Source organism: Corvus hawaiiensis, chromosome 2 (assembly GCF_020740725.1).
Source record: "Corvus hawaiiensis isolate bCorHaw1 chromosome 2, bCorHaw1.pri.cur, whole genome shotgun sequence".
Classification (NCBI taxonomy): Eukaryota; Metazoa; Chordata; class Aves; order Passeriformes; family Corvidae; genus Corvus; species Corvus hawaiiensis.
In genome coordinates, this window is record NC_063214.1 from 82,077,972 (window position 1) to 82,098,195 (window position 20,224).

General features: G+C 42.3%; 1 long non-coding RNA gene and 1 pseudogene across 1 annotated transcript; one reads left to right on the plus strand and one right to left on the minus strand.

Annotated features, from left to right (window-relative positions):
• The first annotated feature begins 2,332 nt into the window (after positions 1-2,332).
• LOC125321625 lies at positions 2,333-6,996 on the plus strand. The gene is made up of 3 exons (XR_007201612.1): positions 2,333-2,457; positions 2,670-2,800; positions 6,376-6,996. It is a non-coding gene; the product is annotated as an uncharacterized LOC125321625 (long non-coding RNA).
• Positions 6,997-9,063: 2,067 nt separating this feature from the next.
• Positions 9,064-9,868, minus strand: LOC125321167 (annotated as a pseudogene).
• Positions 9,869-20,224: the final 10,356 nt, after the last annotated feature.

Sequence of the window (20,224 nt, forward strand, 5' to 3'; positions counted from 1 at the left end):
ATATTCTGAATCTATAACAAGTCACTGTTATAACTGTAGAAAACCCTGTGGAATCACTTTATAAATGCTACTTAATGTAGCATTTCACCCTTGAGTATCTTTAGCTCATCTGCTTGGGAGCAGTAGTGAAGAAACTTTTGTTGATGACATGGTGCAATTCATGGACCCCAGGAAGACAGGAACAGAGGACTTACTCTAAAGCTGATGCCAGGTGTCTGGTTTAAGCTTTGTAAGCCAGTTGAAGAGCCTTCAATATCTCCAAAATCCTCACAAACAAATGAAAAAGAAGGTCCCAGAACAAAGGTCATCTCTCTCTCTTTCGATATCTTCAATTCACACAAGAAAAGGAAATTTTGTACAAAATTTAACATCAGATGCCACCCTGAGGCAATTACTTGGTGAAAGAGCACAGCTGCTGAGATCCATCTGTTCTTTACCAAATCCAGCTTCTGGGCTCCCTGGAAGAGAGACTTTCTACTTTTCACCTCCTGTCACAGACTTCTATATGACAATAACTCTTTCTTCAATAAAATATTACTTTATTTTTCAGAGTGATGAAGACAGGAGATTTTTGCATGAGACATGCATCCTATGAAGTACTTCTTGCAGTTATTATGCCAAGGACAGGTGGTAGAGGTATTGATAACCACAGTGTAGAGAAACGTGAAACAGTGTAGAAGACAACAAATGCAGCCCTGCTTCAGATTCCAGATACCTCTCCTTAGCCCGTGCCAGCATCCCTCAGACCCATCATTCACACTTTACAGTACAATTCAGGTAGAGAATATATAATTTAACCTCATTTGGCATGGCTGTATTTCAGGATTACTACTTCTTCCTTTGTTCCCAATACTGTGCTCTGAAAACCTCTGCCATGGATTCACGTGCTTTATTGCAGTGAAAACACATCTGGCTGCCTGAAGGGCTCATCTCTTTGGCTCATTAGGGCCACAAATGTAATCCTTCTCTGGGCACATCTCCTGTTTAGCCCTTTGATGTGACAAGTGTTGAGCCTGCTGCCTGTAGAGACACCTAGTTTCAGCAACTCACTTGGCTGGAGAGAGAGTTGTTGCCACCCACAAGACTGGGGCCAGCAGATGGGACCTATCCAGAACAGAAGGGCAACAGCAGAGGTTTTCCTTTCAAAAACCCACATCTATTTAGAGGAGAGATGAGATGAATGCAGTGCTCATGACAGCAAACACTGGCATGCTGGTCTTCCGAAGTACAGTTAATTCAGCCTTTAATTATCCCAGCTGTGGGAGGAGTCCCAGCTGCAGGAATGCCTCTGAGAGCTCTGCTGCTTTGATGGGCCTTCTTTGGTTCTTACTTCTGTCAGCATAAACAACTTATGTTTCAGAAGATTGAAGCAAATCTTTGCTTAGCATTCAAAAAAGTCATTTAGCTCACAGAGGTGATGCTTTGGGGTCTTAGGACATCTTTGTTGATCTGGGACTAAATAAATAAACTCAGAAAATACTCTGAAGCACTGGACTTGTTGAATCAGTGTGAAAACTTGCTTTGGAATAGTCAGAATATGTGGTGAGAAAACCTTTTCATGGTGCCCTTATCTGCAATGCAGGGAGCTCCCTGAGACAGGCAATCTCACCTGGAAAGAAACTGCTCTTTCAGGGAGAGCAAGAGGAGGAAGATATGTTGATGCCTGCAGCCATACTTCCCCTCCTACAGCAAGATTCAGAGAAACCTGTCTGCATTTCAGCAGTGGAGAAATGTGTGAGGAGAAAACACAAGCCATCATTTCCTGCAATGGTGGAATGGTCAATAATAAAAGAGATAAATACAGCATTTGATGTTTCTGACTAGGCCATCGGGAGAGGGTGAATTCACTTCCAAAGTGGATAAACTCCAATTCCCTGTATTTATCCTTTCCTATCTATCCCTGTTTTTATCCTATCTTTCTATCTTAAATTCTTAATTGGCCACCATCACTGTTTGTAAGACAACATCTGCAGGGGTAATGCCAGCTGCATTTCTGAAAATCAGAAATCTATATTTTCTGTAAATCTGACTTACGGTTTACTTGTTTATAACAACATAGCCACTCCAGCTGTATTTGATTTAAAAATACAAAGCAGAGATTATGTTTCTTTAGAGAAATTTGGAACAATGCTCCCACCTTGCTCTTGCAGATGGTATAAACATATTCTTCCTTTTCCCACTCTTTGCTGCTTCTCAAGCACAGATTTGCTTTTCCAAATCAGACACCGCTTTTCCACATACTCTACGCTTTTCCAAAGCGATCCTTTTACTGGAAGAGTTTTGTCTACCCTCTAGTGGGAATTTGAATTATAGCACCTGCAGATTCCAGCTGCAGAAGTACGGAAGGCTGAAGTCCCTTGGGCACAGCCTGGAATTACAGAGCGTCCAATCTTCATGGGTGTTTCCAGCAAAGACGATGCCCCATTCCTGTCCTTCCCTTCCCTCAGTGACATTCAGGTTTGGATTTTGGCTAAAAGGGTGGGGATTATGTTTGCTGGGATTTTGTTATGGTAGAGGGACAGATTTAGTTTTTCACTGGCGTTTGCTGACAAGTATCTAGCTCTGCTAAGCAAGTATAGCTGTATTAATTATGCTGAGTCAAAGTAAGGATGGAAATTTAGAAGATGTATGATAAATCTACGTCTTAATTCCATTTGCTCTTCTCCCAGGAGAAGAGAAGTTCCAAAGGCAGAACATGGGCTGCTGGATGTGTATTAGTGTCTCCAGGGAGGGGCCTGGCCCAGCTCTGAGGAATGATAGCCAGATCCATGTGCTCTCCCGGAGCTGGCACACATACATGGTGAGTCGTGGTATCCTTCCCCTGGGTGAAGGCAGCTGGCTAATTATGTAACCTATTTCTGACCTTTGTGCCCCACAAAGAACAACCTCCCGACCTGTGCACACATTTCAGCCTGGAAGGTTTCCCTGTGTACTGCTAATATTTTGTGTTAACCTGCAAATTAGAAAATACTTGATAGAAACCTGTAAATGGGATGAATACAGCTGTTAATTACTGGCTCTTGGCTAAGATCACACACAGTGGTAGCAAAATAACTTTGGTGAGCTGGTCCCCCGAAACCTTCTCTGAAAGAAAACAGGAGTGGTCCTTCCACAGATACAGAGTCTGATGGGGATGAAGTAGGGCCTGAGTAGTGTAGACACTGCTCTAACTCAAATTTTATTACTGAAGTGCCACCACTGAGCAATCAAGACTCCCTTGAAAATCTTTCCCTAAGCCTAAAATGCACTTTGTAAAAGCTCTGGGCTGAGAACTGATCTCTTCCCCGCTTGGCTGCTAATTTGCTTTGTGACTGGAGGCAAGTCACTTAACTCCCCTGTGCTTCAGTTTCATCACCTGTAAAATAGGGATGATATATAAATATCTCAGAGCAGCTTACTAGCAGAAAGGTAATGTGAGGAAACTCCTCTAGGCAGGTGCTGCTGCCTTGTCTGTTAAGATAACTTTCTGTTGATAAAAAATATCATGAATTGAAGGCAAAAGAGAATTTCCAAAAAGACCTATTGCTTGAAATTGTTGCACAGTGCATTTGTGTGCCACTGTCTGCTAGGTCTTCTTCATTTCTGAGGCCATAAGAGATTGGGCCAGCCTGGGTCACTCAGTGGAAAATTGCCCCTCTGGGATCATTTGGGGCTGGAAATAAATCTACTCATAATGCTTTCCTGCTTTGTGCCAAGTCCCCTCCTTTTTTTGGTCCAGCTGTACAGATCTGTAACCAGAGCAGAGCTGGAGTTTTTACCTTGGATACCCTTTGAGGCACCTACAGAGAAGGTGTTGTCTAGCCTGGTCAGCTGCAGGTCCAGGGCATCGCTTTGCACAGCGGCTGCATCATGAAAGTCCTTGAAAACTAGAGGAGAGATGTGCAAATATCACAGGGTGTTCTCGTGGTAATATCAAAACACTTTGTCACAGATCTGCCAGCAAAAAACAGTGCAAGAATTGGTGCGATAGTGCACCAATTCTGCCAAATGCACAGAAGTTGTCGTGAAAAGGCCCTATGATGCAGCCAATTATCTTGTGCCATTCAGGGGCAAATGGGAATCACAAAGATTTTAGCAGAACTGTTAGAAGGGAAAAAATCTATTTCCTAATCACTTTCCCAGAAAGCTGATGGGTCTTAAGCAACTGAATGGGTCTAAAGCGGGATGCAGTGAAGGGAAAGGGAAAGGAGTAACCTGCTATCAGCTTTGCTGGCTTGGGTAGCAGGGATCACGCTGGAAACAGAACTGTATTTAAAAAAAAAAACACATGAAGGAAGATTACTCCAGGAGCTATACTTTCTAGCTTGCTTTATTAGTATTCAGTAAGTCATTGTCTGTCTGCATGCAAAGTTGCATTTCTTTCTGCTTCACCATATCTTCTTGCACTATTTTACAAAATAGAAGGAAATTCACAAAGTAATTTGAAAATCATGCTTTTCCTTTTTTAAAAAAACAAACACAGAAGCTCAGAACTTTTGTTTTTCTTTTAAGAGTGGAGAGCATCACTGGTACTGTAGTTTCCAGGCATCCATCTCTCTTTTGGTTCAGAAATCAGTGATATCAACCATTTTGGGTAGTAAAGAAACTAAGGAGTAATCTTAGAAGATAACCCACCTTATAATTCAAATACCTTTTGAAGTTCCAGCAAGGATGAATCAAACATGCTGTTTATTATACTTTCCTGCAGCAGCTCTGAAAAATGGTTTCCTCTGTGTATTTTAAAAAATCAGCATTTCAGCTTTAAATTTTATTTTGGAAAGATATGCAGCTTGGTTTACCAACTTTAAATGTCTTCTTCTGCTTTTCTCCAAAGTACAGCTCTGACTGAAAGCAGGAATGCAATTTTTTCTCCTGCTTTAGGAGGCATCCAACTCACTCTGCCATCTACCATGGCATCCTGTAGGCTAGGGCATCAAGTCAGAAAAACACCTTAGTCAGAAGCTCTATTCCAGATGCTATTTAAAAAACAGGCCTTGAAATACATTTTCTTTAGCATAAATGGGTTTTCCCTGTCCTTGACTCAATTGTGTGACATTTACATTGAAGTGGCATCAGCTGGCACTGTTGAATGACTACTGTCACAAAACATAAGGGAGCTCACAAAGTATTTTCCTTTGCATCTCTTCTCCTTTTCTGGTGGCAGGGAAAAGCCGACTGAGTTCAGAACTGGTAGGACTTCAACAGTGATGCCCTCATTTGTTGTTTGCTGCTTTAAAGTTTAGGTTCACTCAACCTGCATTTTCAGAGCAGAAAATATTGGCAGATGGAAGCAGTCATTCAAAGTTCATTTTGCTCACTTAGCCTTATCAGCAAAATGGCAGCATCTGTGTGAGATCTAAATGACTCAGTGGTGAGCCTGGCATTGCTCTGCACTTCGTGTGGCTCTGTGCACTGTTACACTGCACAGCTGCTGCAGCAGCACCCCAGCTGCATATATATAGATATACCATTACATTGGGACAAAATTGAAGCCTTCTGTCACGGCAATATCCAACACAGACATTGTCAGAGTAGACCATTCCCAAGCTATTTTAGCCTTTCCCTCCACTAGCTCTTCACCAAGCTATTCATTTTGATGCTACATGCAGTCTGCTACACAACTGTCTCCTTAGGTGTTCTGCAGAGCAGCCAGATCGGGACAGATTTTGTGAATTCTCTTTTATGCAGAACATTACTGTCAGTATTTTTGCTCTCTGGGAGGTTTGAATATAAGGAAGGCCTTTTTGCTTTCGTTTCTTTTGGGAACATGTGAACTGGGGAGAAAAGGAAAAAAAAATTGTTGATTGCCTGCCTGGACAAAGAAAGATAGAAAATAGCTCTGCTGCAATCTGCGACAGTACATGAGGAATATTCACTGTGAGGAATAAGGCTTGACTTGTCTACAAAAACAGTTGGCAGCTCCAAAGTGTCACCTTTAATGTCATCAGAGTTAACATTCCCTTGAGAGGTTTACCTTGCAGAGCTATTCTCTTGGTCCCTCTGCAGTCCCAGACAGAGAGCAGCCTGCTGGTGGGTACTTGAGCTGACATGGCTGTCCTTGCAGACAAACCTAGCAAAGACTTTTGATAGAAGCCTGCTTACTGGAGCATAGCTATGGTGTGAATTAGCCTGCAATTGTGTAGTAATTTATGTAGCTATGTTGTCACACTGTGTATGGAGCTTGAAAAGTGTCTCCTGTTTACTGCAATTGAAGCACTTATCCTTGTTTCAGCTGTAAACTTAACAGCAGCTAAAAATAGAAGCTATCAAGCTTCACAGTAAGCAGAAGGAATGAGTTGCATGAGATAATGATCTCTCAGTCCTGCAGAGCACCTGAGCAGTCCTTGAGTGCTTTAAAAGTGTCTGTGTTAAGGTTGAACTTTTCTCCTCTTCCAGACCCAGCCATGCTACTGGGAGACATGACTGCCCTTCTCCTGGAGGTACTTTCCCCACCAGTCAACTACAGCTCCAGGACCATGCCCTAATCTACTTTGGCACTTTAAAATCAGCTAGTTTAGCCCAAACTAAATGAAGCGACATGGTGGATGAGCAGGTGAGATAGGAAGAAGGCAACCAAGTAACATCTATATTAAGGAAAGAGAGGAGGGGGCAAAAATGTAGCCCCTCTCCAAGTCACTGACACTGTGAGACTGTCACTCTTGCTGTTAGAGGTGGAAAGCCTTAAAAACTTCCATTTCACAATTCTTACCTTCAGCTGCTTCATTTTACATTGTACATGTAGTTATATTGAAGAGCTTCTGCTTGTGTGTGATAAGCTCAGCTTGGGCTTGAGAACAAAGAGCTTCTGAGAACAAGAATTAAAAATGCTCTGACAGAGCAAAAAAGATAATCTTTAATCCACTCCTTCAGATGTATATGTCTAAGTGGTAGACACATCTTGTTCTTTCACTGTTGTGGAAGAGGAAGAGAATTTGTGCAGCGTGTTTGTACATTTTGCCCCTGTTGGAGAGATGGGATGTTATGAATCTATGTCAGAAAAAATTTCTTTTGTGTGAATCACCTTGTGTATTTGTCTAACTTTCGGGTTTGAATTAACTATGCATATGTGAAACCAGGTAGCTTGACCTTGGTTGATCACTATCTAGTGGCAACCTGTAAAATTTGGCCTTTGACAACAGTGCAGAAGAAGAGAAATTAAACTAGAAAACATGTCAAAAGGCGTGTGGCAGTGCTTCTGAAAGACATATCTGATGGATGGTCCTTTAACAAAGTATTTTAAATATCTGCAAGGCATCATAAACACTATATTTTATGTATACATCTGCTCTTTTTGCCACAGTAGACACTGTCAGCCCACTGAAACTGTCAGCTCCTGTCCAGCCTATGATTCATGGTAACCACAGATCTTTTTCTACAAAACTGCTACCTAAATAATGGTTTCTTTTTTTTCTCCTTTTGTGCTTGCACAATTCATTATTTCTACTTAAACATAGAACTTTGCACCTGTCACTGTTTAGTAGCACCCTATGTCTCTACAGATCATAGTTGAAATTTGTCAGCTTAATTTTGTCCTCTCGGCTTCATGTAAATTTGTAAATATAAGAACCAGACTTCATTTCATCATCCAACTTGATAATGAAAACACTAAATACCCCTGAACCCAGGACAGACCAGTCAAATGCCCACTCAGTGGCTCCCCCTGCTCTGATAGTAAATCACTAATATCTTGACTCTGAGCATAAACTCTGAAACTAGCAAAAGCAGTTTCCTCCAGACTGTTTCCTTAGTTTACACACAAAAGGATCATCTCAGGTAATCAAAACTTCTTCTGGAGTCAAGATATATGACATCATCTTATTCTTCATGTACAAGCCTGTCAATTTGTTGTAGTAGGAAATCAGAATGATCTGGGATTATACACAGCTGATAGATTCATACAGGCTGGTACACATCTGTAATCATCTTCTGTAGACTTACATATACACACACACACACACACACACGCATTTTTATATAAGGTCAAGAATAGAATGGATGGGGCTCTAAGTAACCTGGTCTAGTGGAAGGTGTCCCTGCCTAGGGCAGGGAGGTTGGAACTTGATGGTCTTTAAGGTCCTTTCCAACCCAAGCCATTCTATGGTTCTATTTTATATATACACTTATATGTATTTTTATATATATATATATATATATGTACACACACACTTCTATATATACTTACATATCCTTGTATTCACCATGTATGTCCTCCTCTCATATTCTCCTCATCCTCCCCTAGGCCAGCTCTGAGATTTCACCATTAAATTGCTCAACGCCTTATGATAAAGTTCATTGGGTCCATCCAATCTGAAAACATCTGATTTTTATAGGAGCTTCCTAAGTGTGTAATTCAGTGGTTTCAGCAACCATGACAATATCTGCTGTGTTTTACTTAGGCTGTAATAAACAAAGCACTACATCAGTGACAACACTGAAATCAGTGGAAGTTGTTCTCATGTCCAGACTAAGCTCTCCATGTTTTTGTAATCAATAGCAAAGCCCAGAGCTAGAGAACCCTGTGTTTCCCAAATGTCTTTGGAAACAGTCTGGCTGGATGGTTTTAAGTTTCACCTTCAAGGTAGCTTACAATCTTGTCTTTTATGCTGTCTTTCTTTGGTTGCTAAGAGAGGTGTATATAAACCTGCTCCCAAGACAGCTTTTTGACAAGTACTCTACTGCAGGGAGAGGGCAAAGTCAGCTGCAATTCTTGCTATCATACCAACACAGCTGCCTTTGCAGGAGCTTACAGCACCAAAGCCATCCTGGGTTTGCTGGAATTTACTTCAAGGGAGTCCTTCACAACTTTAACGTGATTTCTGACTTGGTCGCGTAAGTTTTGCTGCTGGACTACTTGCTCCTGGATATATTTGCTCCACTTACACCTTGAGGAAAGAACATGGCTTGCTTGAAAATGTCTCCCACCATGACATAAAGTGATAGGTTGCCACACATGTTGAGTGGAGCCAGTGGCCAAGAGACACAGTAAGCAGAGTGGATTTGTTCTCCATGTTACAGCTGACTGGACACAAGTGTAGTTAACCTGAGCTGTTGCTTTAATGAAAGCTTTCGTTAAAAGATTGCTGTTTATGTTATCAATTCTAATATTGTTTGGAACGTTTTCCTTCTGATCTTAGGCAACAGAGTCACCCAAAAGATGTGGAAGGGGAAGAAGCCCACATAGAAGACCATCAGGAGGACAACAGCAAGTCTTGAGAGCCTTCTGTTGTGGGGTCAGTGGCCAAGATACAAATGACGAGTGCATAGCACAGAATCACCATCAGCAAGGGCAAGAAGAAGGCCAGGCTGGTCAGCAGCCACCTGATTGTGCCCAGGGTTTCAGAGCTGGTAAGGTTAAGGCATAAGGACCTTATGTTTTGTGTCCCTTTTGAAGAGATCAAGAAGTTGACAGGGCTGACAGCTTCCAGTGAGATCAACCAATCTCACAACAAATGGTTGTGCAAGCCACCCCTGTTCACCACTTCCTCTGGATGCGGAAGAACTTCATTGTGTGAACCATCACCTTGTAGTGGAAGGCGCTGAAGCAGGTGAGGAAGAGGATGCTGCTGTACAATTTGAAATGGAAGCTGAAGCAGATGAACTTGCACATGAATTCACCAAAAATGGAGTGCTCCCCAGTGTTAGTGTATCCCAGACAGTGTACCAGGAAGGGAAGGCAGGTGAGGAAGAGCAGGTCTGTGAGTGCCAGGTTCAGCCTGATTATGCTGCTGCTCTTTCAAGGCCTCATCTTGAAGCTGTAAACACAAATGACAATGAAGCTTTCTGGGAAGCCCACCAGGAAGATCATGTTATACATAATGTGGAGTTACAAAGTCTTCAGACCAACTTCCACGCAGTGCATTTGGGAAAATCACCCTCAGTGTTTTGCTGGGTGAAGGAGTTGGCTAAGTTGTCATTTGTTGTGTTCATGTTTTCTCCTTAGCTGTTAAGGAAGGAAGAAATGTTTAGTGTTCACTGACAAGTAAGACCTCCTCATATCTCATTAGAAACAACTTATAATCAGGTGTTTCCTTTCAACTGCTCATCAGCGCTCCTATTAAAGTGGCTTTTATGAATAAAGAAAGACCTTGCTGTGTTGATAAGAATTGATCTTGATCTAGAAGCCTTTTGTCATATCTATATAGATCCAATTTTATTTTAAAATACATATTTTCAGGAAAGGACCTGCATAGGCACAATGAAGCTGTAATACAAGGGATTCCCAGGCCCACAGTGTTTGATGTGTGTCGCCCGGTATACAAAGTTCACTTTCTGCTCTCATCAGGGGTCAAATGGAGAAAAAGGACAGATTAGTTGTGTGGTGCTATTGACCAAAAGTATAGAGGGTAATGTCCAGAACATAACTGTTCCATAAAAGGCATTTGGAGCTTTGTTGGTTAAGTAAAAAAAAAAAACCACAGAGCGGATGTTGGAATGTTTTCACATTCCTTTTGCTGCTGGAGTTGGTTAACATTTTTCTTCTTGCTTTTTTGGAAACCACTGATAGAGGAATATTTCATTATTTTAGTTCGTTAACAAGATTGATGTTGCCAAGAAATAAGTTATTTTTAGGCTTGTCATTAGCTGCTATGTAAATTTCCATCCCTGTAAAATTTTTAAATGGTGTTTTGCTTTGACATTAGTCTCAGATAGAAATTTTCTGAAACATCAGAATAAATTAATCCAATTTTGTAAAGCAGCCAATTGCAAGATACAATATGGGACATGAGCAGGATTCAAGGAAAGTATAGACAGCCTAGTATACAATCTCTACAACAGAAAATAGATGGTCACTGATACACATAGCAATTAACTGTTAACATGGCATTCAATAAATGCATTTTCTGTGAAGAAGTGCCTTCTTCTAAAATGGAGCAAGTGTTCTGCTGGAAAAAAATGAATACATCTCTAGCACAATTTTTTCCAGAGAAATGCAACTTCTTATAGTATGATGCCTATTCTCAAATTACTGTGGCCTGGATCCTGTTAAAATGGATCCTACTGAATCACTGCTTCTATTTCTTGTTTCACTCTGAATTTTCTTGCTGTAGCTTCTACCCTCACTTGTGAGATCGCAGAGAGAAAGGTTGCAGGATTCTAATTCAAATTTGTGTAGAACGCTTGGTTCAAACATATTCAAAATACTTTGAAAACTGTAGGTGGAGCTTGAGAAGACAAATGCCAAACACTGGCAATGTTTTTTAAAGAGCGAATCAGTTTTAAACCTCTTGTCATGGCTGGGGATGGCGCAGGAGTGGTTTGGATTAACCCAGTGGTCCTAATTCACTGTTGTGCACAGATGCCGTCATTCCCAAACAAACTTGAAGCCTCTGCTGTGGCTAATGGCTAAACTGGGCTGACAGCAGCGGCCCCACCCTGCAGTAGCTGGGCTGTGCTCTCTGACGCCGGGAGCGCCAGGGCTGTGCGCATCCCGCTCCTTACAGTGCACAGCTATTGAGCGAGCTGAAGGGCATGGCCAGGCGCTGCTCCCCGCACCACTTTCTTTGTGGTTTTGTGAGACTTTCATTCTGTCAGCAGCTTGTTTACCATCAACCAGAGTGCTGTTGCAGCAAACTATAGAGGCCAGAGGGCAAACGCCTGTGATCACCAAAAAGCACATCAGTGGCACTCAACCAACCGTGTGGTCCCTGCTGGCAGCCACTGGCCCTTAGGGGCTTTGGGGGCCTTCACTATCAGTGTGCTATATGTTATGGCTGGATTCAGGTCAAGGAACTCCCTCAGAAGCCAGACCAACTCCCAAGCCCTGCACTGGTTATGGAAACACAAAGTGAGGACAAGTATTGCAAGAAAAGCATGTGTGTGTGGGGTTCCAGTTCTGGACTGCCCTAAGATAACAGCAGGTTACAGCACAGACCAAAGGAAGGAGACAGCAAGTCTTTGCTATTGGCCTTGTTATTTTGCTGCCTGAATTACAAATAGAATTTAGACAAAACTTAAATCTAATTAAGGAACAGTTTGTACTTGTGGCAGATTTTATCACACTAAGTAATTGGCCATAATGGCACTTCTGCAGCCCAAGCTGAGGGCAAATGATATATGCTGTAGACACATAATGAACTTTAAATAAATTATCCAAATGCAGAACTCGTACTAGAAGGGAACTAGATTATTGAAATAGAAACCCTCTTTCAGTCCTAATGGAAGAGTCACTGCTTTATTACATGGTGTTCTTTACTGTAACCAATTGATTGGAGTCACTTTAAAAAATGTTGTGATTGCATGTCTTTAATTGTAGTCACGTATAAGGGAAACTTGTCTCCTTCTGCATTGTGATAATTTAATTACAGCCTGCTGGAAATAAAAGCCAAATGGCTGCAGCCATGGCAGAGTAACCTAGTGCCAGTAATTGGACTATATTTCACACAGATGTGTTGCTGAATAAATTAAATAGAATTTGGCTCACAGTGTTCAACTCTTCAACTGACTTAGATTTAAAAGACACAAATGATATACTCAAGGATCAAGATGTGAGCCCTCCTTCCCTTACCCTTTGTAATTCAGGAGATATTTTCATGCAGAAAGAGCATGTGGATTTAATTCAAGTGTTGGATGCATCCCAGATAAGTTTAATTTGTTCCATACTTCATCATCTTGTATAACCCTTTGCTCATCTCTCTCCACTTTGCCCTGCCTCCAAGTTCCTACCTTTAAATCAAAATATGCATTTTACCTATAAACCTTTAGTGTTGTCTTCTCTCCTCTTCACAGCTGTTTTCTTAAATACCTTACTCCAGCTGGCAGAGTTTGCTTTTAAATTCCACAGGCTTGTGCAGTGACATGGGCTGGGAAAGCCCACATGGGCTATCAGGCAGGTTGTAGGAATGTTCTCACTCTGTTCCCAGGTTTCTGCCAGGTGAAGACAGCATGGGCTCCACGGTGCTAAATGAGAGCAGCTCTGCCCCCTCTCACCTACCTGCAGACTACCTGCCATGTCCCCAGTAGCGGGGCTGTCCCAGTGTCACCTGTCCTCCCATCTGGCCTCCAACACCTACTTGGGACACAGGCACCTACCCTGTCTCACTCACAAAATCAACTGGGACTGCCTGTAACCTGCCCAGTTTGGTTGGAGTGGATTGCTGTGGTTGCTTCCAGCCCTCAGTGAGGGAGGCAGGCCAGCAGCGCTCAGGCAGGGAGAGGCAGCTCAGTGCCTGTCTGAAGGATTTCCCATCCTCCAAGTCCCACAGCACAGCACAGGAGAGGTGGGAGATGGGGAGCAGGATGGGGAAAGAGCAGGGTTTTGAACTGGCAGGAGCTTCTCTGTAGAGAGCTTGGTGGATGCTGGGAGCTGAGACCAAACCCTTGCCTCTCAAGGAATGCAAATGTACCCATGCTCTCCAAACTGGGAGGTTGGTGGGACCTGTTGTCCCTTCTGCATGGATGGACCTGGCTCTGAGAAGAGCAAGGACTGTGCCACTGGGGCTCAAATGAGTCTTGTGGCTGGGAGAGATATTTAAGACCATGTGCTTGTGAGGGCAACCCAGCTGGAGGAGGGTTTTGCTGGAGAAAAGGATTGCATGACTGACAGACAACTACCCTGGCCATATTACATGACTGATACACTTTTCTGCTGACATGGCTAGTCCAGAAATCAGAGGAAAGGCTTTGTAGAGAGATCTGGAGAGGCTGGATTGATGGGCTGAAGTCAACTTCAGAAGGCTCAATGAGGCCAAGTGCCAGGTCTTGCACTTGGGTAACAACCCCACACAGCACTCCAGGTCTGGGGAAGAGAGGCTGGGAAACTGCTTGGCAGAAAAGGATCTGGGGGTGCTGTTCAAGAGCCAGCTGACCATGATCCAGAGTGTGCTGTTGGCCAAGAAGGCAAATGGCGTTCTGGCCTGTATCAGCACTAGTGTGGCCAGCAGGACCAGGGCAGTGATTGTTCCCCTGTACTCAGCGCTGTTGAGGCCACATGTCAGGTGCTGTGTTCAGTTCTGGGTCCCTCACTGCAAGGAAGACATTGAGGTGCTGGGGTGTGTCCAGAGAAGGAACATGAATCTTACTCACAGGGGTCTAGAGATTAAGTCATGTGAGGAGCAGCTGAGGGAGCTGGGGGTGTTTAATCTGGAGAAAAGGAGGCTCGGGGGCAACCTTATCACTGTCTACAACCACCTGAAAGGACCTCTACAACTTGTGCTCTACAGCTGCCTGTAGCAAGGTGGGGATTGGCCTCTTCTCCCAGGCAACCAGTGATAGGACAGGTGGAAATGGCTTCAAGCTGTGCCAGGGGAGGTTCAGCTTGGACATTAGGAAGAATTTCTTCACTTAAGGGGTGATTAGACATTGGAATGGACTGCCCAGGGAGGTGCAGGAGTCACCGTCCCTGGAGGTGTTCAAGGAACAACTGGACATGGCACTTAGTGCTATGGTTTAGACAACATGGTAGTGTTCAGTCAGAGGTTGGACTTGGGGATCTTGGAGGTCTTTTCCAACCTTAATGATTCTGTGATGCTATACATGAAGAAGCCTATGTCCAACTGTGTGCTCCTTTTGATTATGGTTTATAAAAATACCCAACCTGGTGTGTGATCTGGAGCATTTTATAGTCCCCAGATAACCAGGCAATAAAGCACTTCCTGCGCTTCCTTGAATGTGATGGCCAGCTCTCAAGAAGGGGCTGGCACAAATCTCCTCTTCCTTTGGAGATGGAAGAATGGCTTATTCTTGTGTGTCTTAAAACAGGGATTTCACTGCCTGCGCACCTAGAGGTGCTGGTGTAACCATGGTGTGGACATTGAAGATTTTATGGGATGACTCAGTTTTCTGGTGTGTAGTGCTTGCTGCAATGACCCTGCTGTGACCCTGTTATGACAGGTAGTGATAGCACAAGGGAGAATGCCTTTTAACAGAAAGGGGGAGGGTTTAGATTAAATTTAAGGAAGAAATCCTTTACTGTGAGAGTGGTGAGACACTGGAACGGGTTGCCTAGAAAAGCTGTGGGTGCCCCATCCTTGGGGCAAAACCAGGTTAAATGGGGATCTGGTCTAGTGGGAGGCACCCTCATGACAAGAGGTTTGGAACTAGATGATCTCTAAAGGTTCCTTCCAATACAAATAATTCTATAATTTTATGATTTTATGATTGCAGAGTAGTGCCAGTATTTGCATGTTTTATTTGATCTTCTCTTCAAAAGGTTTTGACTCTTGTGCTGACTGGCCTGTGTGGACTTTCACCTTGTTTCAGAGATGTGATCTTTACACTGGTTCCAGGCTTCTCTTTTTCTGAAAGAAAGCACTTTCAAAAGCATAAGCATTCCAGATTTGATTTTGAATTAAATATTTGCAAACTTCTGTGAATAGGTAGGAAAGTTATTATCTTGAGAGGGAAATGTTTAGATGAGGCTGAAAAAAACTTGAATGTTTTCCAACACTGAACTTCATCTCAGATCTCATTTGAAGCTATTATTTACTTTTTCATGATGATAAGAGATGTGAACCTGGAGATATGAGCAATTATTTGTATAAAGTACTGAATAATGTAATGGTGAATCAGGCTCAAACTGTTTAGTAAATATAACTTTTAAAATGATTGCATAACTGTCCTGTTTCTCCACCTGATTCTTTCATCTTCACATGAACGACTTTCAGCTTATTTGTCATAAACAATCTAATCTCCTGAACTCTTTCTTGTATAAATATTGTAATATCAGCCTTGAGTGTGAGCATTACTTTTGGACTTGTAAATGCCTGAGTGACAGCTGATATGAGCCACCATTGTCTACAGAAAGGGTTGAAATCACTGTTTACCATGTGACTGGGTACCAGATAGTACTAATTTCAGAACTCTGCATCATGGAAACTGTACATGCTACAAAGGGCATATGGGGAGTCATGGAGAGACCAAGGGTGTGAAGTCAAGGGTCCCAGTTTATCCCTATACACCCAGATAAAGGACTTCCTGCATGTTATTGATGAGTTCTTGTTAATGTATAAGAGATAGAGTTTTCTTTTTATTTTTTTAATTCATTGTTTGAGAAACAATCTTCTGCTGTGGTGTGGTATTTTGGAATAAGAGTGGATATTGTTCTGGCATTACAATTCAAATTGTATTAAAATGGCATCTTACTTGAATGCTTCATCTCAGGTTTAGTGTTTGTAATTCAGGAAAAGATTTTGAAAAATTGTGAGTAGCTGGAAAAGAGCTTCAGAAATAAATGGAGTACTGGGAGACATTCTGACATGCCTTGCAAGGCTTTGAGGCTTTAGAGATTCTCTCTGACTAGTTTATTTGAGAGCATATTTAAACAAAAACAAGTGATAGCCATGATCCCATTAATTAGAAGAGATTCCTGGCATTAGCATAGCTTAAGAGATGCCAGTCCAGGGTGGCAGTGAAGAACAAGTAATTCTTTGTGAGGGTGGGTAGCTACTGAAACAATTGCCCATGGTAATATGGTAGATTCTTCACCTTTGGAATTTTTGAACCGACATTGAATTAGTATTGGTACAGTCCCAGAGAAACATGAGATGATACTGTCAGACAAATCTGCAGGACAGATTCATAGGCTGTAAAGGCTAGAACAACCTCTAGAAAACACAATCTAAAAGGTTGTATCCCCAAGGCTTTGTACACTGAAGGCCATATGATTTTAGCTCTAAATTCCCATAACTTGTATTTAGCATGGGGTTTTTTTATTAATTATTACTAGGAGGACAATCTTATTTGAAGAGAGAGAGAGAAAATCCTCTTATTCCTTTGATAGTTTGTTCTAATGGCAAATCATGCCCACAGTTGAAATCACTCTTAGACTTTAGTATGACTCTCCAGTTTGTACTTCCAGCCTTTCAAGTTCTTCATATGTGTCTCTGCTATAAGGAGAGAGAATACCATTCAGCAATGACTGTTTTGATTTGTGGAAGTATTTAAATGTAATAATCCAATCCCCTTTCATACTTCTTCCTGATTTTTTGTCTCTTAGGTCTCCTGTGATAGCATCTGGGTTTCTCTACCTATTCTTCTTCCTGCCACTGGCTTTGTGAGGGGGAACATTAGGTCCTCCAGCCTCCATGCTGGGTTTCTGCATCTCTGGCAATGTGGCTGGAGCCATGTCTTTGCCTGCAGTACCACACTCACAGAAACCCCAGGCATCCCCAGGGTGCATGCACCAGTCAGCTCTGCCCAAGCTACCTCAGGATTCTGCTGAGGGTGTCAAGGGTGGACTGTTCTGCACACTCCGCCCTTCCAAGCCCTAACATTCTCCTGCAGCAATCAGCAAATATTTCCTGCTTCTCTGTCTTCTCACTCACTGATCACATAGGTATTCTTCTTACTGTGAGTGGAGCATCAGGTGATGACACTGGACACTTTTCTGCCCAGCCATGGGGGAGAGATGAGAGGAGTGATCATTGTACCCCTGTTCCCTTAAAAAATCTGAAAATGGAGAAAAGTCTTCCCCTCTGCCTTTTACTGGTGGAGAGACAGGAATAGAAAGAGATGTTACTGGGCTAGGAAACCATCACCCCGAGTAGGAGAAACAGAAAGAAGAATTGCAATTAATAGGATCTAAGAATCACAAAAAAAAAACCCCAAAAACCCCATGCTGATTCTATACCAGCAACAACAGAACAAAGAATGTATTGTGCTGGCCACTTTTTCATATAGATCAGTGAAGTTATGCAGCAAAGAAACTGCTCTCAGACGCTGTCAGCAAGGAAAGCCTCCATAGCATAGCCCTTTTCTGAGTGCCTCTCCTGCTTTACAGGTGTTACTATGCTGTGCTATGTAGTCTCCAGCTTGCTTCCAAAATATAAATACCTTAATGTGATTCAGTTGTGAGAGATTGCCTCCTTCTGTCAGAAAATAAATGGGATCCTCCTGCTGTCATTCCCAGCAAAACCTAGTTGCTTTTTTCTCCTCAGAATGAGGTTTTCTCAGAAAGAGGTTATTTCAAATTCTTTGCTCCAATTTAGATGTTCCTTAGCATGTATTTTTACACAAGTTTCATGTGAACCATTGTGTAATCTCCCTATAAACAGTTTTGAACAATTTTCATGCTGTGTGAAGAATGACTTTGAAATTACTCTGTCATTATGTTTTGGGTCCCTTATAACTGAAGACTTCAAAGATGTTATCTGTCAGATTGCCAAATTTCACATTGACTGATACGAGGTTTTCAGAAGTGTAGTGGACATCAGTGGGGATTGGATACTAATTGCCTTTGATTCCCCCAATAAATATCATCTGACTTTACTGGCCACATGCTTCCTTCCTGCTATGTTGCTCCCCTCTTTTTCCAACAGAGGGGTTTTATACTTGCAGTTGAGAGATTTTAAGGACCTACCACTGAAATGCATTCACCAGTAGTCATCAAGGTAGTTTAAAACATGGACAAAACACATGCAAGTATTTTCATTCACACCCACAGTTTTTCCTTTGGCAAAAGCTTTCATTTTCCTTTGATTTTGCATAAAATTCCCAGGGTGCAGCTGTCCTGTGAGCATTGGCAGCTTAGCATTTTTTGTCACTGAAGCACCTACACCATGCATTCTTCCGGCTATTCATTCCCCTTCCTGCACTGAACACTTCCTTCCTGCACTCAGTGGGAAACTCAGACTGCTAAAATGTGATGGATGCCAACACCTCTATTTCTTTCTCTTGGTGTAACATCTTTGCCCCCATGGGAGTATCACTCCCATGACTGCAGGACCTAACAGTGTAGATGGGTGCATGCTGGATGAATCCACACCCTTCTTGTACATGGCAGCTCTGCAAGTCAGATGTGTATATTCCAAAGACATAAGTTTGTTCCCAGTTTATTTTCCCACGTGATTTGTAATTGTTTCTTGAAGTGAAACAATAGAATAATTGAAGAATTCCAAAAATACCCATGAGGCCTTGTACAACAAGATAGGAGATGTTAGTCTTCGGTATGTTTTATTTGCAGCACTTTTTCTTTCTTTAAGATCTCATGCTGTGTGAAGATTAACTCAGGGAAAAAGCTAAGATTTCCATGGACAACCTTTGCTCTTATGTCCTTTCACTGGAAGACAAGCATAAAAGTCTTGCATATGATATCCTTGTCCAGCACAGTAACCCAACACTGAGCATGTTCAGTGGAAGAGTAGATGAAGGTATGGATCTAGGCATGATGGTCACCTCTTGTGAAACATTGCTTAGTCCTAAGCAGTGCCTGAGCCAGTGTGCCGGTGCCTGCACATTCTTGGTGTCTATGTATTTTTCTCTTGCATGCTCAGCTGGCCCACAGGCCCGATGGTGTTTCAAATGCCTGTGTCTTCCTTTGTTCCCTCTATCACTGCCTTTTTGAGGCCAAAACCCAAAAATGTCATCCAGTCAAATTTTGTTGGAAGCATTTGGAGATCACGGTAAAAGAAACCTTTTCTCCCCCAAGACAGCTGAGAGGTAGAACAGAGCACCCAGAGAGACTGTGCAGGTGCCATCCCTGGAGATTTACAAGTCCAGCTGGATCCTGAGAAACCTGGTCTGAAATTAGTACCAACCCCATTTTGAGCAGGCAAATGCACTGGAGGCCTCCTGATGCCCCTGCCAACCTGCTTGATTCCAGGATCTTTTGATCCTCTGAAGTCTCCAAGCTGTAGAAGTCAAGGGTAAGATTAAGCCATCGTTTCAAGAGTGAGAAGTATCTAAGTGACCTATTGCTTCGGGAAAGACAGACCTTGATATATAACAAAGCTACCTTGTGTTGCATCCAATCCTTTCCACAGCTAGAGGGTTCTGTTTACCAGCCAGGCTTGTCTATTTACACACTGTTTCTCATGAGGCTGCAAAACCAAAATTTTTAGCTGAAATACCTTAATTTTTCTATTTTATTAAGCCTCAATATTATGCAGTCCTTTTTATTAATTTTTCCAACCCGGGATTTGTATATGTATGGCTGTGTGCAGATCTGTGTGCTTCGTTACCCTAAGCATCTACATGCAGAAAGTAATCTGTATTTAGATAGAAATTTATATTCTGAAATTACTCATTTGACTTGACTTGTGGTCTGAAAAATATTTCTATTGTTTAATCTAATTTCTGATAAGCAAATTGTCAGGTTTGTTTTTAACAGCAGTGCTTTTCTTTCAGGCCTGCACTGTGGTATCTCAGTGTAGAACAGGGCGAAGGGCACGCACATGTCCATATGGGGGGGCCTCAGGATCTGTTCGCAGATTAGGTTGTTTCCATTTTCAGAATCAAAACACTTAAGTGTATTTGCTTTAAGTGTGATTTCACAGCCCAGATTCTCATTCCCTGCAGATTCCTCTTCAAA